This window comes from Rhagoletis pomonella, unplaced genomic scaffold, assembly GCF_013731165.1.
Source record: "Rhagoletis pomonella isolate Grant_MI unplaced genomic scaffold, Rhpom_1.0 Rhpom_scaffold_00011, whole genome shotgun sequence".
NCBI lineage: Eukaryota > Metazoa > Arthropoda > Insecta > Diptera > Tephritidae > Rhagoletis > Rhagoletis pomonella.
Window position 1 is genome coordinate 9,141,783 of NW_023458565.1, and position 17,970 is coordinate 9,159,752.

Here is a 17,970-nt window from a genome sequence, read left to right on the forward strand (position 1 = left end):
CAATGGAATATTACCCCATTATAATTTTACTCGCCTCCAAAGCTCTTTCATGTTACTCGGAGCTCGTTTGTGCTATGTTAATCCTCTCTTGACCACAGGGGATCAAATTTTCGATGGCTGCCAACTGCATTACGTGAAAATTTTGCTCAAGCAACCGGCGGTGTCGAATATTTTCAGAATCCTTTGGTTCTCCGTCCTGCTGGCAAACAACTTATTCCGCAGGATTTGCGCTTTTGTCTACAAAGTCCGGCAAATTTGTTTGGAGGATATGTTCATTATACCTTTTATATTAACCCATGGCACCAAATGCCAGCAAGTAAAACATCCCAAGCCACTGAAATTTTGTAAAAGTCACGACAATTGGAGCTTTTGGACTGAAAAGGGGTAATATGGTCCGATGGAACGAAAATTAATTGTTTCCAAAGCGATAAAAAAATAATATTTTTGGGAACGACCTCATCAACATCTTCAAAAACACCATGCCAAGAAAAACGTCTAACATGGTGGCCAGCACAAATCCCAGACCTCAAAGCTATCGAAAAATTGAGCGCTGTGGTCAAGAGAGAATTAGCATAGCACAACCGAGCTCCAGTAATATGGAAGAGCTTTGGAGGCGAGTGAAATTATAATGAGGTAATATTCCAAGCTAAATCATAGAAAAATCAGTAGAGAACATTCCCAGACGTATGAAAATCGCTATTAAAAGCAAAGGAGTCTCCACAATCCTCTTGATATATACCTCCAAAAATCTGAAAACAGAAAAGTTCAAAACTGAGTGAAGAGAGTTGCCTTGCGTTTTTGCTGTGAATCACTTGTTAATTTTTCTGTATGCTTGGCTTTATACCTTAGATAATAAGGACAAACTGTTGAAAATTTCAAAGCAATCCGCTTATTATTAAAAAAGTTATGCTACTGTAAGTAATATAATGTCAAACATGCACTCGGTTTTGATCACGAGTGTATTTAAATGATAAAATAAAAAAGAAAGCCCTTAAATTAAGTAATTATTTGAATAACATACAATAAATAAGTTTAACTGAACAAATGTTGCACATAGTTTCTATATAAATGTATACAATTTGTATGTGGATCCAGCCAGACTCATGCGTACCGAATGTGCCAATCGAAACATGTGTCTGACGGAGAGTTAATTTGTTATAAAAGAAAATATTCAAACAAAATATCTTTACTTTATTCTAGATACTATAATTAGAAAAGAAATTATAAATTTATGACCGCGAGGTAACCCTGGTCCCCTTCCACTAGCTGTTAACGTAACGTGTGTGGGTTTGGTTTTAGTTTGTGCTAGAATTTTATTATATTCAACTGTAGTGCAACGCGGATGTGTTTATATATAAAAAGTTCGAAGTGTGATCATTTTAGCAATGCAAAATAATACTAATACTGATTCTGCGGGCAAAAATACATAACTTGTCATAAACGTTTCAGTTTCGACCGGAAACTAAAGCATCCCCGACTCAGTAGTTCATATTTTTACGTTTTCCAATAAAAACATTTTTCTCTATTTTAGAACAGCTGAACGGGTGGTCTGGACACCGAGTATATGGGCGGTGGGTGTGGTTGTGGACCGATTTCGCTCATTTTCAAACCAACGTCTTTTAAGATTCTAAGAAGCGTGCATCCGCCTATCTGCATTGGTTTATTATTGGCCTCAGAAAGTGCTTATTTCAGCCATAGTGCAGCCTGACAGTGAGTGGTAATGGACATCGCGTATTATCTGAACAAAGCTTAAGCATATTAATTACAGAAATTTCAGCCATCTTACAAACACTCAGAGGTACTGTCGCTCAAACAATCAAGGAGAACAAGAACAGAGCTATCCGAGTTGTAAACATAGTATAAGTGCGTAATATAATAAGTGTAGTGTAAACGTAGTATAAGCGTTTTGCCAGAACGCAAACGTTCGCGTATATATTTTTTTGATAAAATACATATATTTCGATACCATTGAAATCTGCGCATTACAGATTGAGTTTAAAGCTTCTGCTTCCACCAATGCGGCTACCGACTTTAAAAAAAGTGGCTCGAGATTCATCATAATTTTAATCCTTGTTATGATTTCCACTCGCGACGTATAAAAATGATCCAGAAAAAATTCACGCGATTTGCGCTAAATTGAATTAATTGGGCTCGTGGTCCATGTAATGGTACCCATCCTCGTGCCTTAACTGCTGTCCTTACTGGCGCCACTAATAGTGCCTCTACTGGTTCCACCTGTGGCGTCCCTACCGGCGCCTCCAACACCCTTACTGGTGCTCTCAATGGGGTTCCTACTAGCGTAACTAATGGTACCCGTACTGGGATCCCATCTTACGAATCAAGACGGAAACTACTTGGCTTACAAGCACTGGTGGACAGGAGGTCACATTTATCCATTGGCCCGTAGTCATAGTCAAAATAAAGTCGATTTTAAAGTTAGTTGCAGCTTTTTTGACAGATATCCCATTGAAAATTATGTCAAAAAGCTGCAACTAACTTTAAAGTCGACTTTATTTTGACTATGACTACGGGCCATTATGTTTGCTTACAACACTTTATCCGGAAGAATTCGGTGCCAAGAAATCCGCAATCTCTTTATTGCGAACAAGCGATCTTTACAACATTGGAGCTGCAAGCTTTTTGTACAAGACCTTATATGCATATAACGAACCAATAGCTAGAATTATTCGCTTATGTAATTCTCATGCATCATCCATAAATTTTAATACTGGGATATATAATTTTAAATTGGATCTGTTCAAAATTTTCAATTAATGTATCGTCACACACACAATGGAAACTAAATTAAAGTTAAGTCTTAGTTTGTAAGAATATATACTCTGTAGACTAACTGAATTGAAATAAAGATTAAAGAAACGACTCCGGCAGCGGTGAAGCAGAAGGCTAAGCAAAAGTTTTATTACAATTGCTCGCAGATGGGTCATATTTAAAATGCTCAAGGGATTTAACCCCTAAGTACAGAGGAGTTGGCGGTGGTGTTTTGGAATATGTTATTCGAAGCCACCATCCTACATTTAAAGTAATATAAAAAGTAAAATAATAAAATGAATAAAGGCGCCATAAATGCCGAAAAGTATTCGTTGATACAATACACGTAGATTATGCCCACGCGCACAAAAAAAATGCGCAAAATCATAGTGCAAATAGTAGCAGACGGCGCGTATATTGACAACGAACCAAATGGTAACGGCAACGACGCCATAGTAAATAACGGCGCGAACAATGGAAGCTGTGATCAGCTGTAGCAGCTACAACAACACACAGCACGGTACCTTAGGTACCTCTTGATACGTTGAAAGAGCTGATAACTGACTACGACGGCGGCGAAGGCTTTGACTTATGGCGATCCCAACTTCTACATTTCCAGTCAGCGTTAAAAGTGAGCGATGAGGCGTTAAGTGTCGTCCTGCTGTTAAAACTATAAGGGCGAAAACAAAATAAAATGCTACAACCGCATTACGTACAATCGCTGTTATATCGCAAACCAAATTGGAATCATTTCAAAACGTCATCATTTGCTTGTACATACATCTCAACATGGACCTTCGAGCCAGATTCGACAGCAAAGGAACGCAGCTAATTAGCATAACCGAAGTTGGCAACGCGGAAATCAAAAAAGGAGTTTCGAACACGGAAAGCCTCTACTGGCAATACTGTGATCGACAGCCATCTATCATTTTTGTACATAATTTGAATAGCATCAGCAGCAGCAGCTTCGTATGATTTTTGTCCCGCGAAATTAAATCAGAAAATCGTTCGTAAATTGCTAAACGCGTTTAAAACCGCAAAATCACAGAGTTAGTGCATCTATTTAAAATAAATAAAATCGACCACACATAGCTGCCCACCGAGGGTCTTTCGCAACCAACGTTTTCATCCACCACCAACAATGCGTATAAAGGGACCCTGAAGGAGCCCCAATTTTTAAGCTACGTGGGACAGAAATCATCAAAAAATACTCCCGAATTTATCATCGTGGCGACCGGCCAGCGTGTGACATCCTAACCAAAATTTAAAGACATGAGTAAAAATGCGGAGCGCATATCGTTTTGGAATCGACGAGATCCCTACGTCCATCAGTGCGTGCTCTGCTATCGCGCTGCGCTTTTGTAAACTTTTTCTCACCATGGACGTGACCAGCGTATTCGTATTCGGGTTGCACGCAGTTTTAAATACTATATCAACTGCCCGGCCCGTACCCATGCAGGAAATTCCATCACACTCTTTTTTATCGCACCAACCCAGTCGAGAAGAGGGAAGCACAGAAGCGCGAAAACAAACCCACGCCATCGACTGGTGCAAACTCCGCAGAAGCCGAAACAAAACATACGCAAGCAGCAGGGGCAGGGCAGTCGGAAGCCGCGAAGCGCTGAGGCACGTACGCAGGTGGATGTAGCAATGCAGGCGATGGAGTCACTTCGCGTTAGTCTTGCACTCGTGCAAAGGGGCGCAATGTTTAAGAGATTTACACCCACTTAAAGTGCATCTCTGTGTTGCCTTACATTCTACTCAGGGGTGGTTAATGCAGCGAAAAAGCTTCCCTGTTTTTTCGAACTTCCAGGATTTCATTTCTTGCTTTGTATAAATGCGCCGAGCGCAGTTGAATTTATCCTCTTTTTATTTTCACCGAGCGACAGTTCAACACCAGAGTGGGAATCATCAGAATTTATCCAATCAATTAGTTTTAGTTTGTATGGTTGAACCACAAATAATTTCATTGTAGATTCATTTGCTTAAAAATACCTAACCTAACCATCTCTTAAAAGTTCACTCAAGTTTACATAGTTTATAAATCATATCGCACCACATTCATTAATTTGCATTTTATAAAGTACTTGTCATTCATAGCGTCATAATTTCATTTTACCATCATTTAGCAACGCTGGTAGTTTGCTGAAAGTGGCAACACCGCGAATAAGAACTGCAACCAAAATGTATGTTTAATACGCCTTAACTGCAACCAAATTTGGTATATATTTTCGTCGGCCATGACATAAGGACTCTAGACAGCGTACAAGCAACACAAGTGTAAAACAACAACAGCAGGCTTCAAGCTAAAACCTTCAACGTTCAACCTACGACTATTTAAGCACTTACCGACTGCCGTTCATATATATATATATTTTATGTTTTAAAAGTACAAGTTACGCGCTTACGTGTTTGTAAAAGTAGAAACCTTAATAATACGTTTTTATACAACTCGAACGTCTTTACTTTATTCGTTTCAAATCCTTCGTCGGTAAGCAGAAGCAGTTCTTACACTTCAACAGTACTATTAGGCTTAAGGCAAACGTGAATTCGTATTTGTAGTTTGTAAATTATATACATATGTACATATATTATTAGATAAAATCCATCATTGAACATTGCAACCCAAATTGTCATCATTTCAACACGTAATTATTGGCTTGTACATACATCTCCACACATTCAAATTACTATACTGCTCGAACAAGGGTAAAACCACGGACGAAAAAAATTAAGACTTGCAAAAATACTCGCAAATTTTTAAAGATTTTGTTCTGATGGATTCTTCGAAAAAAACGGAATTAACCTTGTCAAATTAAAAACTTGCGGCTTAAAGATTTGAACTCTATGCGCTGCTTAGACACAAATACGTGTTCGGTAAATATGTGCGTTTTGGTCGACATATTGCCAAATAGAAGCCTTAGACCCTTCGTACCTAAGACAACCCTTGTGAAATTTTATAGGAAGCGAAATCAAGCATTCCAATTATGTTTGCACGGCGCTTAACGCGTAATGACCGACCCATCAACGAATTCTTTTATCACAACAACGTAAAAAAGGTTTTCCGGGAAAGAAAATCCCGAAGCAAGTGATCTTTGAGTACACAAAGTTGAAGGTTGACTTTTATATGCCTCCTTTAAGGCAATGCAATAACTGCGGTCACCTTGGGCACACCATATTGCCTTGCAGATCTAAAAAAAAGTGACTATGTGAGACGAGTTTACGTATTTTATTTAACAAGAGAGGTCGTAGACTATAAGGTCACATTCAAAAATACATGTTCATCAAATAATTTTATTTTAGACGAGATACTTCCAAAGATGGCCTCTGACCCTTCGTCCCTAGGATAGCCCTTGGGATATATCGTGTTATAAGTGGAGCGCCTATTTAATGATATTGGCGCATATTCATAGTCATATTTAGTACTCTACTAAGTCGAAACTATTCTAAGTCACAACTAAAGCTATTCATAGTCGCCTTAGTTTCGACTTTTCTGGCTAAGTACCAACTTAAAATTTAGTTTCGGCTGCAGCTGCAACTAAGTCGTAACTAGGAAGAAGTATTTTATCAAATTAAGGGAAAACAGACGAAATATGTAAAAATTAAGTTGGTAGAGGATGATTTTGATAGTATTGAATAATCTCCAATTAAAATTTACAAAGATCGATCCATTTTAATCGGAAGATGAAATTAAATGCGTATTACAATTCGAATAATGCTACATCACAATTTTATAATTGGAATAATTTAGATAAATTTTCAAATAATAAGTCAGTTTCACGCTAGTTCTTTTAAAGTAAATTTGTGCATAACATTTAGATATCTACTATTTGTATGTTTCACAGCATGCTTTCGATAAACATCGACTTCACATCACTGCGGTTGTTCTGGCTATTTCACACAATTAACAAGAAAATGATACCTTATTCTTTTGCAAAATCATGCAATGAAAATAAAAATTACATAAACGGATGATCAAACTTGATACTATTTAATAAAAATGTAATTTTTCCAAAATATCGTAAAGAAAACTCGATACATTTTCACACTCGTTTTGCTATATCGTAAACTAAGTCGAAATTACTTAGTATAAGTCTGAAATGCGACTATGAATAGAGGTAAATTTCAAGTTGGTACTTAAATTTAAGTTGCAACTTTGTTAGTTTCGACTTAGTTGCTGGACTATGAATACGTGCCATTGAATTTTTAAAGCAAGCGAAATCAAGCATTCCAATCATGTCTGTTGGCTGCTTCACGCGAAAGGGACAAAGCAAACAAAAGCTTTCTATCCGACGACACTATTCCAAATAGACTTTTCTGGTAATTAAATTCCTAAACAAGTAGTTTTTGCATATACTAAATTAAGTGTTGACTTTTACACTCCGCCCTTAAGGCAGCGAAATAATTTTGGTCATCTAGGACACACGATGTTGGCTTGCAAATCTAAAAATTTGTTAAGCACCTATGCGTAAAAAGCGACTGTCATAGTATTTATATGCGACAATAGTTTATGTATTTTATATAATAAGAGTGGTCATTGAGCAAAGATAAGGCTCATCCAACCGACGGTCAAAAAAAATTTTTAGCAAAGAAATTTTAGATACTTATTTATTATCTAAAAATTTCTAATCGCCCAAAAAATAAAATGAAGATTATTCTTTGAATTGTTCAAAGCCATTCGGATATTTTAGGGGTTTGCCTTTTACAAGTTTTCTCAGTGCAAGGGACACTTTAAAACCCACAAACAAACAGTCCCCAGCAACTCGAGGTGATGATCCACACGCTCCGATACGTCTCGTAGCCCCTGGATCAGTAGTGAACAATCCTCAGGAGTAGTAGGACTGGGGGCTACTCTCTATAGCGATTCGAAAATCAATGCTATTAGCAGGCCAAATGCGATCCTGCAACAATTGGTGCGATAGATGGAACGGTATTTCAAATTGTAGGGCCTAATGTAAATAAATCAATTGGGTATGACAAAAGTCAGTGCAAGATGGGTACCCAGAATGCTCACACCGCCTAAGAAAAAGCAGCCCGTGGACGCGTCTCAGCACCTTTTGGAGTTGTGTGGAGATGAAACTACACAGATTTTGGAGCGGATTATCACTAGAGATAAAACACGGCTATATCACTCTGAGCCTGAGTCGAAACAGCAGTCCATTCAATAGCATAAAAAGGGCGCACCACCTAATAAAACAAAATATAAAGCTGCAACTGCAACTGTTTGGGTCCTCTATCAAGAGAATGCGAAAACCCCAAGCGCGTCCTTGGAACTTGTTTTTCATGCGAAGAACATGGTAATTTTGCTGCATCCTGTAAGAAAAACAAGAAGCCGTCAAAAATAACTTCGTAAGTTATTTTAGTTAGTTTTTTTATTTTTCCAAAAGAACAACAGATGTAGAGTCTAGGTATCATAGCTTCGAGCTATAAACCCTAGCTATAATATATACGCTGAAGAGGTTTCGGGTTTACCTACAAGGTATGAAATTCAAAATCGTCACTGATTGCAAATATACTGACACTGACCCTCACCAAAAAGGACATGAAACCGAGAATAGCAAGGTGAGCCTTGTATGTGCAGAACTACGATTACGAACTGGAGCATAGCAGGGCAGGGATAATAGTATATTAGTACTCCAAAGTAATACTTTCGAAGAAAACCTAATAAACAGGCAGGTTCTGCAACTCAAGTAGGTTGAAATTCACTCGGAAGTGAATTAAGTGAATTGCAGGCCCTGCCTGAATACACCAAGATAGAGACGAAAGTAAAGAGCAGATAAAAAAACTGGAAACCAAAGAAAACAGTTTCTACGAAATGCGAAACGGAATAGTTTTTATGAAAAAGGACACAAATTTATTATTGTACGTACCCGAGTCCATTGAACAGCCTGTTCCGTACAAATGGGCCATTTGGGTATAGACAAAAAAGATCGTATTTTAATTTTCTGGTGCGTGCTTGCACATATTTTTGCGTTTTTTGATTGTTAATTGTTTTATAGCGTTACATATTACAATATTATTAAAAGTGAGATAACATTACTCAATAGAAAACGTGTTATTAAATTAAAAGTGGTCGACGATAGTTGTATATACTTGCCCGCTTATTTTGGGACGTCATTTTCTACAATCGTTTAATATTAGATTAGATTAGTTAAAGTAGATAAGGATTATGCTAAGAAGGATATACCAGAACTTAAGTACGCAGATAAGTCAGATAATTTAGTAAGTGTTATCGACTTCAGCGGGATCATTGAAGGGATGCCGGGTGATAATCATACGTGCCGTGACGAGAAGATTAGTGGATATTTGGGGTGCGTTGACCCCAATGCAGCTAGTATATTAGATATGTTTTGTGATGTCGAAATCGTCGATAATAATGTTTATGTAATGCGATAACCACACAATGAACAACCGGCCCTAAATATCTAAAGTATCGAGGACGTCGAATATAGATATCGAATTTTATTAAAATACAGTTGAACCGCGATTATATGGGCCTCCAATACTGAAGGCTGGGTGTTAACACTGCAACTTCAAGATACAAAGATTTGTGAGATTGTCGACGTGCTACGAGGTACGCGAATTTCAGCGCCAGATAAACAATTTAAAAATGAATATAAAATGGAGAATACTGAATACTGAAACCTGTTTCGCCGAGGTGGTGACAAACTGCTCTTCCTTATTCCAAAAGCAGTTCGTTGGCGTTTAGTTAGGTACTGTCACGACGAGATGTGACACGACGTTTTTGGTTCCTACGTATTCGAATATACGAAGGACTACATCTCTGCCTACGTGGAGTGCTGTTACAACAAAAACGGTGTAGGGAATCCTGAAGGGACAATGTATTTTGACAGCATCGCGTCCGTACCTTTTCATACTCTCCACATCGACCATTTGGGTCCCTCCCTTCGTGAAGAGTAAGAGGGGACACACGTATGTAATTGCGATAAGTGACGCGTTCACATAATATTTAATTGTGAAGCCAGCTCGAAACACGAATACGCTATCTGTGCTGCAAGTTTTTAACGAGTTGAGTCCGTATTTCGGTCTACCTGCGAGAATTAGGGTGGCCAGATGCGCTGATTTAATCAATACATGTGCTGATTTTTTTCTATTGTACTGATTTTTAAAAGCCCGAAATCAGTACGCAAAATCTACTGATTTTTTAAGTTTGTACTGATTTTTACATTTAATACTTTTGTAAATTGGTGTAATTGACATTTACTTGAGGTTTACGTGTTCAAGACAACGGTTTTTGACAACTCATATGTGTGAGCAGATTGAAAGCATTAATTAAATTTAATTAAAAAGGTGTCAGCTTGCAATTGTTTCGTTTCCTAGGATTTCGAAAAATAACAAACTTTTTGGATTCAACCCAACCCAACTTCACGATTTGCAGGTTTTACAGGAAAAGTTGGTTTCGCCATTAATAAATCTTATGAAAGGTGGTGGTGAGTTAATCATATATTAAGAACACTGAGAAGATGACAATAAGAGATAATCTTTCGATTTTAATTAAACATCCACTTAGAAATCGGCTATTTATCAGTATTTCAAACTTAAGACGACTACTGCTACGGTGCAATGTAAGTTCTAAAAATTTGGAAAAGGTGCAAACTACCGACTCTTGGATATGATATAAGTAGCTTTACTTTGATTTTTGATGTTCGTCCACCTGTAATTTTACTTTCACATACACATTTAACACTATTAAATTTCATTCGTACTCGAAAATTCGTTTAGCGATAATTCGGTAATATACCTTTTAGTCAACATTTTAATGTGAATGTTGTATTTAATAAGCACACCAACTAAAATATGTTTTAAATTTGTAGCTTAAAATATGCAAACAGATTCTGACTCGAGCTCGTCTTCTACTGAAACTGAATGGGCTACAATTTATTTATTTTTCTCAATTCTTATAAATTTTCTAGAAAGTTTGAGACTTCAACTATAGAATAAGAATTATATAGAATTAACTATATTAAAAAAAAAAATTAAATTAAGTAAGGAAAGAAAAAATTTTCAAAACCTGTCAATACATTTTACTACTATTTTCCTGAGTACAGCTGTATATACATACGTAATACCATTGATTTGTTTTAAAGTAATGAATTTTTAAATTGATAATACTATACGTATTTAAAAGTCTATTAGTTATTTTTTTTTTCAATTAAATCCCTGTTATTTGGATGTTATATTGTTAATAATAAAAAATACGATTAGAAATGAGCTGATTTTTATGGCTCTGTACTGATTTTTGATCCCAACTGTACTGATTATGTCCCTATAATATCTGGCCAACCTAGCGAGAATTGTGACCGATGGAGGTATAGCCTACAGCTCCAAATAATTTGAGCAGATCTGCGATGACAACGACATACAGCATATCAAGGTACATTGAACAGGTAGTATCAGTAGAGCAGCTGATTTGATTTATTTTCAAATTATTTGGTCTCGAAAATGTCAAATATTTTTAATTTTTTCTCACAAAAAATCTGAATTGTTAAAATCCATTTGCATGTGAAACCTTTTTCCATACAAAACAAGCGATTGAATAGCAGCTTTTGGAACGTTCGCCCAACTCAGCAGCACAACCGCTGATTACTGGCCCTTGTAAAGGATGGATCAATGCTTCGAGAAGCAAACAAATTTACTAGGAAAGAAAGTTGCAACAATTTTTATTTTTTCCAATTTCAATTTTTTATTTTTTATAATTTTTTGTATTTCACATGGCACGCTTTGATTTAGAAGAAAAAATTCAGAACAGTTTTTGACACTTTCGATACCAGAAGCAACAACAAAATACACGCAAATGTTGTTTTTGCTCTACTGATACTACCTGTTTAATGTGCCTTGCAGCATATTAAAACAGCTGTAAGAACACCTCGCGCGAATAACCAGGTGGAGCGAGCCAATAAAATGATTTTAGACTTTCTACGAACTTCCGAGCTGCCCAAGGTAAAGAATGGGACGAACAATTGCGAAAGTTGCAATGTGGCGTAAATTCTCAAATTAATTCGAATACGGATTTCAGCCCCAACGACCTCGTATTTTACTTTAAAATACGTGATGTAGTACGAAATAAGTTCCTAGCTGCGATTATTTACGACCTTAACGAAACTTCAATCGCTGACAAACGTGTAAAACTTCAGCAGTAACACGAAAAATGGAAGAAGAGATCGGAAATTCTTCGCTAGTAATATTAAAATAAAATAAAATATTAGAAAAGCTTAAGTGTGGCACATAAGAAGAAGATCATGGACACCTCTCGAAATATGGCAATCGATTTCCCGAGACAGCAAGGCTTCAGGAACTTAAAGAGCTACTAACTGCAACAGTAGGTGCACCGTTGCAGACCGGTAAACCAACCGGTAAAAAGTCAAAGTCCCGTTAGAAGCAGCCGCCACTTCAGCGTCGGAAATATTAATATCTAAAAAAAAAATTCAGAAATACCGACACCTTCAGCGCAAATTACTACTACAGCAAAAATTTCCTCAGCACCGATGACTTCAGTACAAAGCACAAGTAGCAACTTCAGCACGAACAGCGGTTTGAGCATAAACACCCTCAGAACGTACAACTCCTTCAATAATTCCGGAAACTTTTGCAAACAATTCTGCCCAAAACGAAGCCAGAGCAGTAGTGGCCACGCAGGAGCACAACACTAAAGACGTTTCCGCTACCGTAGCTAACGGCAAATTGGCAGAACTCGAGGAGCAGCTTCAGGTAAAACTACGAATCCTGAAATTAAAGCGGGAAATTACTGACCTTGAAGGAGTCACAGTGTCGCGATAACCGTCAACCAAATTTTCCGACATCGAGAACACCCTCACGAAATTTAATGGAGACGGAGCTGGAGCACGTATCGAAATGCTACGGGTATGACGAAAACGCACTGCCCTACTCGCACGACGTATGTTCACCGGAAGCGCGCAGCTCTATTTAAAACTCGTTAGCGTCCAATCTTGGGGCGAATTAAAAGCAGCCCTCGTCCGGGAATTCAAGAAACCCATAGGCATCAAAGATGTTTTCAAGAAACTGGAAGCGCGCATATGGGAGAAACACAAGAGCTAAACCCATTACGTGCTCTCCATACAGGAGATTGCATAAGGTGCCCCGATCGACAAAGAGGAACTAATCGTGTTTATCTTAGATGGACTACGCGATAACAGCGGCAGCGCTCTAGTTTTCAGTGGTGTTTCTACCCTAGAGGCGCTATAATCATTAATACCCAAGTATGAAAAACTCTGGGCTTGGAACCATAATACCAGTACAACACGGAGCAACGACGATGAAACCATTTTGAGATGCTGTGACTGTTCTTGCTACGGACACATGGCGAAAGACCGTAAGCGGGAAAAGCGCGCAAGAGGCTCCAGCTTCCGATGCGGCAAGATGGACCCGAATACAAAAACTGCCCAGCAAAGACGGTAGCAGCGATGGAAGGCACTCAATTTCGCTTTTTCACGGAACCAAAAAACACCCCTATGCTAGAATCGATGCACAATGGTGTTGAGAAAACTATTGAAAAATTGCAACTGTACGACCTAAGCAGATATGAGCAGATGGTTGTGACCGTGAATAAATTCGAAAAAGCAGATATCGTAGTGATAAAAAACACAGATACGACAGTAGGTGTTAATAAGAAACTTCTGGCAAAATTTTAGAGACCTTACATCATACACACAAAACTTCCGAATGGCCGTTACGTAATAAGAGCCGTTGAAAATGGAATTACCCAAATACCTTACGATGGCATTGTTGAAGCTGTAGCACAAAGCTTTGGAAGAGTAAAGAAATCGCGGCTGAGGTTAAAGGCGGAACTGATCCATTTAATAAGTTATAAGTATGTATATTGTAAATGCAACTCAGCTGATCGAGGCCGATCATTAAGTCAAGTTGGCCGAGTTGTAGTAAGTGTAAACCCAGTGTTATAAGTCACCTATACCAATAATGAAAATTATAAGAGTGGTAAGGAGGATAATCAAATAAAAGTACCGAGCAGAAGAGTGAACATTTTCTTGAAGGGCCACAGTTTGCCTAGTCACATAACTTATCCCTGTACAAGAATCTAGGTACAACCTTTCATAATATTGACGCAGTGCTTCAGATGCTTCCGCTATAATCATTTCGCCCAGACTTGCAAGAAAAGGACCGACATGTACAAAAATGTATGCAAGTGCACACAGAGGAAGAACAATGCAAGAAAATACTATGAGCGTAAAGAGAATACGGTGCAAAATGCCAAATTGCCAAGGCGAGCCCACAAACTTCTTACGAAGAATGTGGAGTTTTTTGTGCTACAACAAAAAAAGTGAAAATAATAATCTGTAAACAGTACTCTAAATGTATGGCAAACCTCTATAGTTTGTCAAGTTCGTAGAGGCTATGTACCCTCAGGCAACTTCACTCACTTGTTGTACTACTTCCTACAGATTGTAATACCTATATTTAAAGTATGAGTATGTAATGCATCTTTATATTTCTTGATCGTGTAATTGCATCCTTTCTGTGTTAGTGTATATGTTCCTTAAACTTCAAATTATGTTAAATGTAGCAATACCTTAGTAAATGTAAACGCAGCCAACTTCAATTTTGTTCGTTCGTGCTTTTGTAAAAGACTTTAAAATAAATAAATCGCAAATATTTATTAATCGTTATATTGCAAGAAAAAGAAAAATAAAAAGTTTACCGTCTTCGAAATAAAGCGATATCAACAGAAATATACTGCTCGATTAAGGGTAAAACCACGGACGAGGAAAAATGAAGACCCTCAAAAATATTCGCAAATTTTTGAAGGAGATTTTTGTTCTGATGGATTCTTCGAAATATTAAAAAAAAGGGATTAACTTAGTACAGTCAAACTAAAGACTTGCGGCTTAAGGATTTGGACTTGAACCAACTCCAAAATGGGTTTGGAGTGTGTACGAAATAGCAGTCAATTTTTGGACTTTTTAATTTATGATTTAATTCTCGCCACCCAATCGATTTCGATAATAATAAAGAGCAAGATTACCAACGAAACCAAGACGAAATAACTTATTTCTGGTAACAATGACTCGCTTCTCTATGTTGAGAAAGAAATCGGAACGCCACGCTCATCGTTATCCGATAGCGTGCCGACTATGCGACGGTAAGCACCCAATCCGACTATGCCCGGTATATCGGGCAAAAACCCCGGAAGAGCGATTGAGAGAATCTCTGTTAGGGCGGTTCTGCAGCAACTGCTTCTCGATGGCACACCGCGAACAAAGGTGCACCAGCCGCGATCGATGCCGCCGATGCCATAATAAGCACCATACAACGTTGCAGATCGACGAAGAGCCAATTGACCGAAGACCGTCTGTCAATTCACGCTTCGGACTCTGGAACGGATTGCCAATCTCTCCACTCTGACCTCGAAGAAGGCGAAATAATTGAACCTGTGGCGAAAAGCGCCTTATCATCAGGACGAGCAACGATAGCGCCGTGGAGCGGAAACTCGGACTTTCTGCCCACAGCGCATAAACAACGCGATTTCCACATACAACGTGCAACGGGGTGGACTGGAGACTCGGCCTCGCCAGCTACCTATCGCATTTCGGACCGGCCATGTTACGTTAGCCGTCCAGGGTTTAAGACCATTAACGGCAATCACTCCCACAGCTGTTGTAAAAATAGAATCTAGAGGACGTCTACATCTCCTACGCGGCTTAGTTGATGCGTGCGCGCCCGTGCCGCCGTGCGTGCTTGGAGGAGATTGATCACGGGAACCAACGAAGCTGCATGGTTCGGCAACGACGGAAACATGGGCAAGGTGCTAGGCTGGCAACAGTAGTCGCTAACTACGTACAGCTAAGCCCTACCGGCAGCTTCGACCGCTCGATAGCCTCGACATACAACAATATTCTCCTGGTAGATCCTAACTTCTTTGCAACGACTCCGATGGAGCTAGGAGCAGACGCCTACCCGGAGATTATTCTGCCGGGCACCCTGCCTACTTTCTTCGGTCCGCTCGAGGCACAAAACAACATCTTCGGCTGGCTGTTGTCAGGGGCTTGGCGATCCTAAATCGTGAAGTCATCATGAATTTAAAATTTTGTTCCATTATGAATTACGCAAACAAGCCTGAAACAAATATACATACATACAATTTGTGCAATGAAATGTCGAACCATGCCTTGTTCTCTTAACCTTTTCTCTTCACATTTCTATAGCTCTAGGAGGCAAGGCGAAAGCACGGCACAATCGAACAAGAGCACACACTTGTAAACTGCATACCCACTGCATTCGAACAAAAACGTATTGTACATCTGCATTTCTCGATATATCTCAAGCTTTAGATCGCGTATGGCATGACGCCTTACAGTACAAAATAAAAAATACTTTCCCGATAAATTATTACTTTTTATCGAGTCCTATCTCAAAAATCTATTTTTCTTTGTTAAGCAAGGCAAAGAGCACTTGTTGGAAAATTTGAGGACGATACTGCGTTTCGCGCTATGGATACCCTCGCACAACTGGCTTCACTAAAGCTCTAAACCGGCCTAAACAAAATAACCCAATGGCTGAAAGATTGTCAAATTAAGTCCAATTAGTCTGCCGTAAACGTAAAACCTGCCCGCCCATTAAACTAAATAATGTGGATATTCTACAGCGTAAAGAGACGAAATTCTTAGGCGTGCACCTCGACAGCGAGGTTACGTGGAAAGCTCATATGTTCACTAAACGCAAAGCATCGGGAATGCACTCAGAAATTTACACTGGTTATTGAAACCAAAATCTCAGGTTCATGCAATCATGCAAAAAAACGTTGTTTTGAAATTAAAGCGAAATTGAAGTGGTTTTATTTTCGTATGGCTTTTTCGTTCGGAACTCGGCGGATAGTTGAGCCGTTCATATTTGCGAGCGATTTTCGTGCAGCTATCGCAGATTCCTGATCCGCTAAAGCTGCAGTTCTCATCGTTGGAGTCTTGGAGTGTTCCTCCGTGGAAAGCTGCGTAACCCAGTGGAAGAAGCCAATCAAATTCCCCTATCAAGAAACCCTGTGGGTTACCATTTCGCCGATCGCTTATCGTCCATCAGTTGGAGAAGCCCCACCACCCTCAGCTAACAAGGAAGCTAAGAGCGCCACGCCATTTGGTCCTTCGAGCCGGATCTGAACCAGCGACCTATGGATGACTATTACCTCGATCTTTAATATAGAAAACAAAATGAGTCCAACCGATATATACCCCGAAGACACCATAGTTTATTTAAAAACTGGCAGAACAGCGGTAATAAAGCAAATTGAAGAAACAAAACCTTCAACCTTTCCCGCTCAATGGTTCAGAGAAAACACAGAAAAACCGATCGATTTCAGTATATGCATGCGAAGTGCCTATTCGGCTAGATTATATCCAGCAATTCATTTTTTTTGTAATATCATTGGGGTCATGTAAGTTAACATACCGCAGTAGGCAGCCACAATAATAAAGCAAAATAATATAATGCAGTAGGCAACACAACAACTGAACAAAATCCGTAAGCGCAGCGCAAACAACTACATCAGTAAAAATAAAAAGCGCAGCTGCAGCTCAGGTAACGCAACCACAACAACGGAAGCGCTTGCCAGCAACAACGAACACCTGCGGTCCAAAATGGTGGGAATCGCAGATTCAGCAAAGAAGAGTCACACGGCAGTCCACGTGAGGTGTTGGTAGTTAGGGAGTTAGGAATTCAGGTGCAGGCACCGCTAAAATCAGTTGTATTGACTCGCTAAGCATTATCGTCTGCCCTTGCATAGCAAGGAAAATAAAAATTATCAAACCAAAATACCGCGTTTGATTTACTGGCGCCCAACGTGGGGCCAAGTAAAAATATCCTCGTAAAAGGATACGCGGCCGTGGCCGTGGGTTCGGACCCACCATACAAATAAGTTATAAGAGAAAAATTTATTAACTTAAAAAAAACAAATTAAAGACTATTAGTGCAAAAAAGGCGTACGTGCCTTACGAAAAACTAAAAACGAAATAAAAACTCTTAAATCAGTGCCCTAAAGAACTTGAAAAAATTTATAATGAAATAAAAAAAATAAAAACAGCTGAAGTGATTAATTCAACCAAAAAAAGGCATACGTAGCCGAGGCGTAGCCTACGAGGGACAGGACGAATACGCCGTCTCCCCCTACCGGATAAAGGACCTGCAAAAAATTACTTTAGCATGAAACTGTAAGTAGAG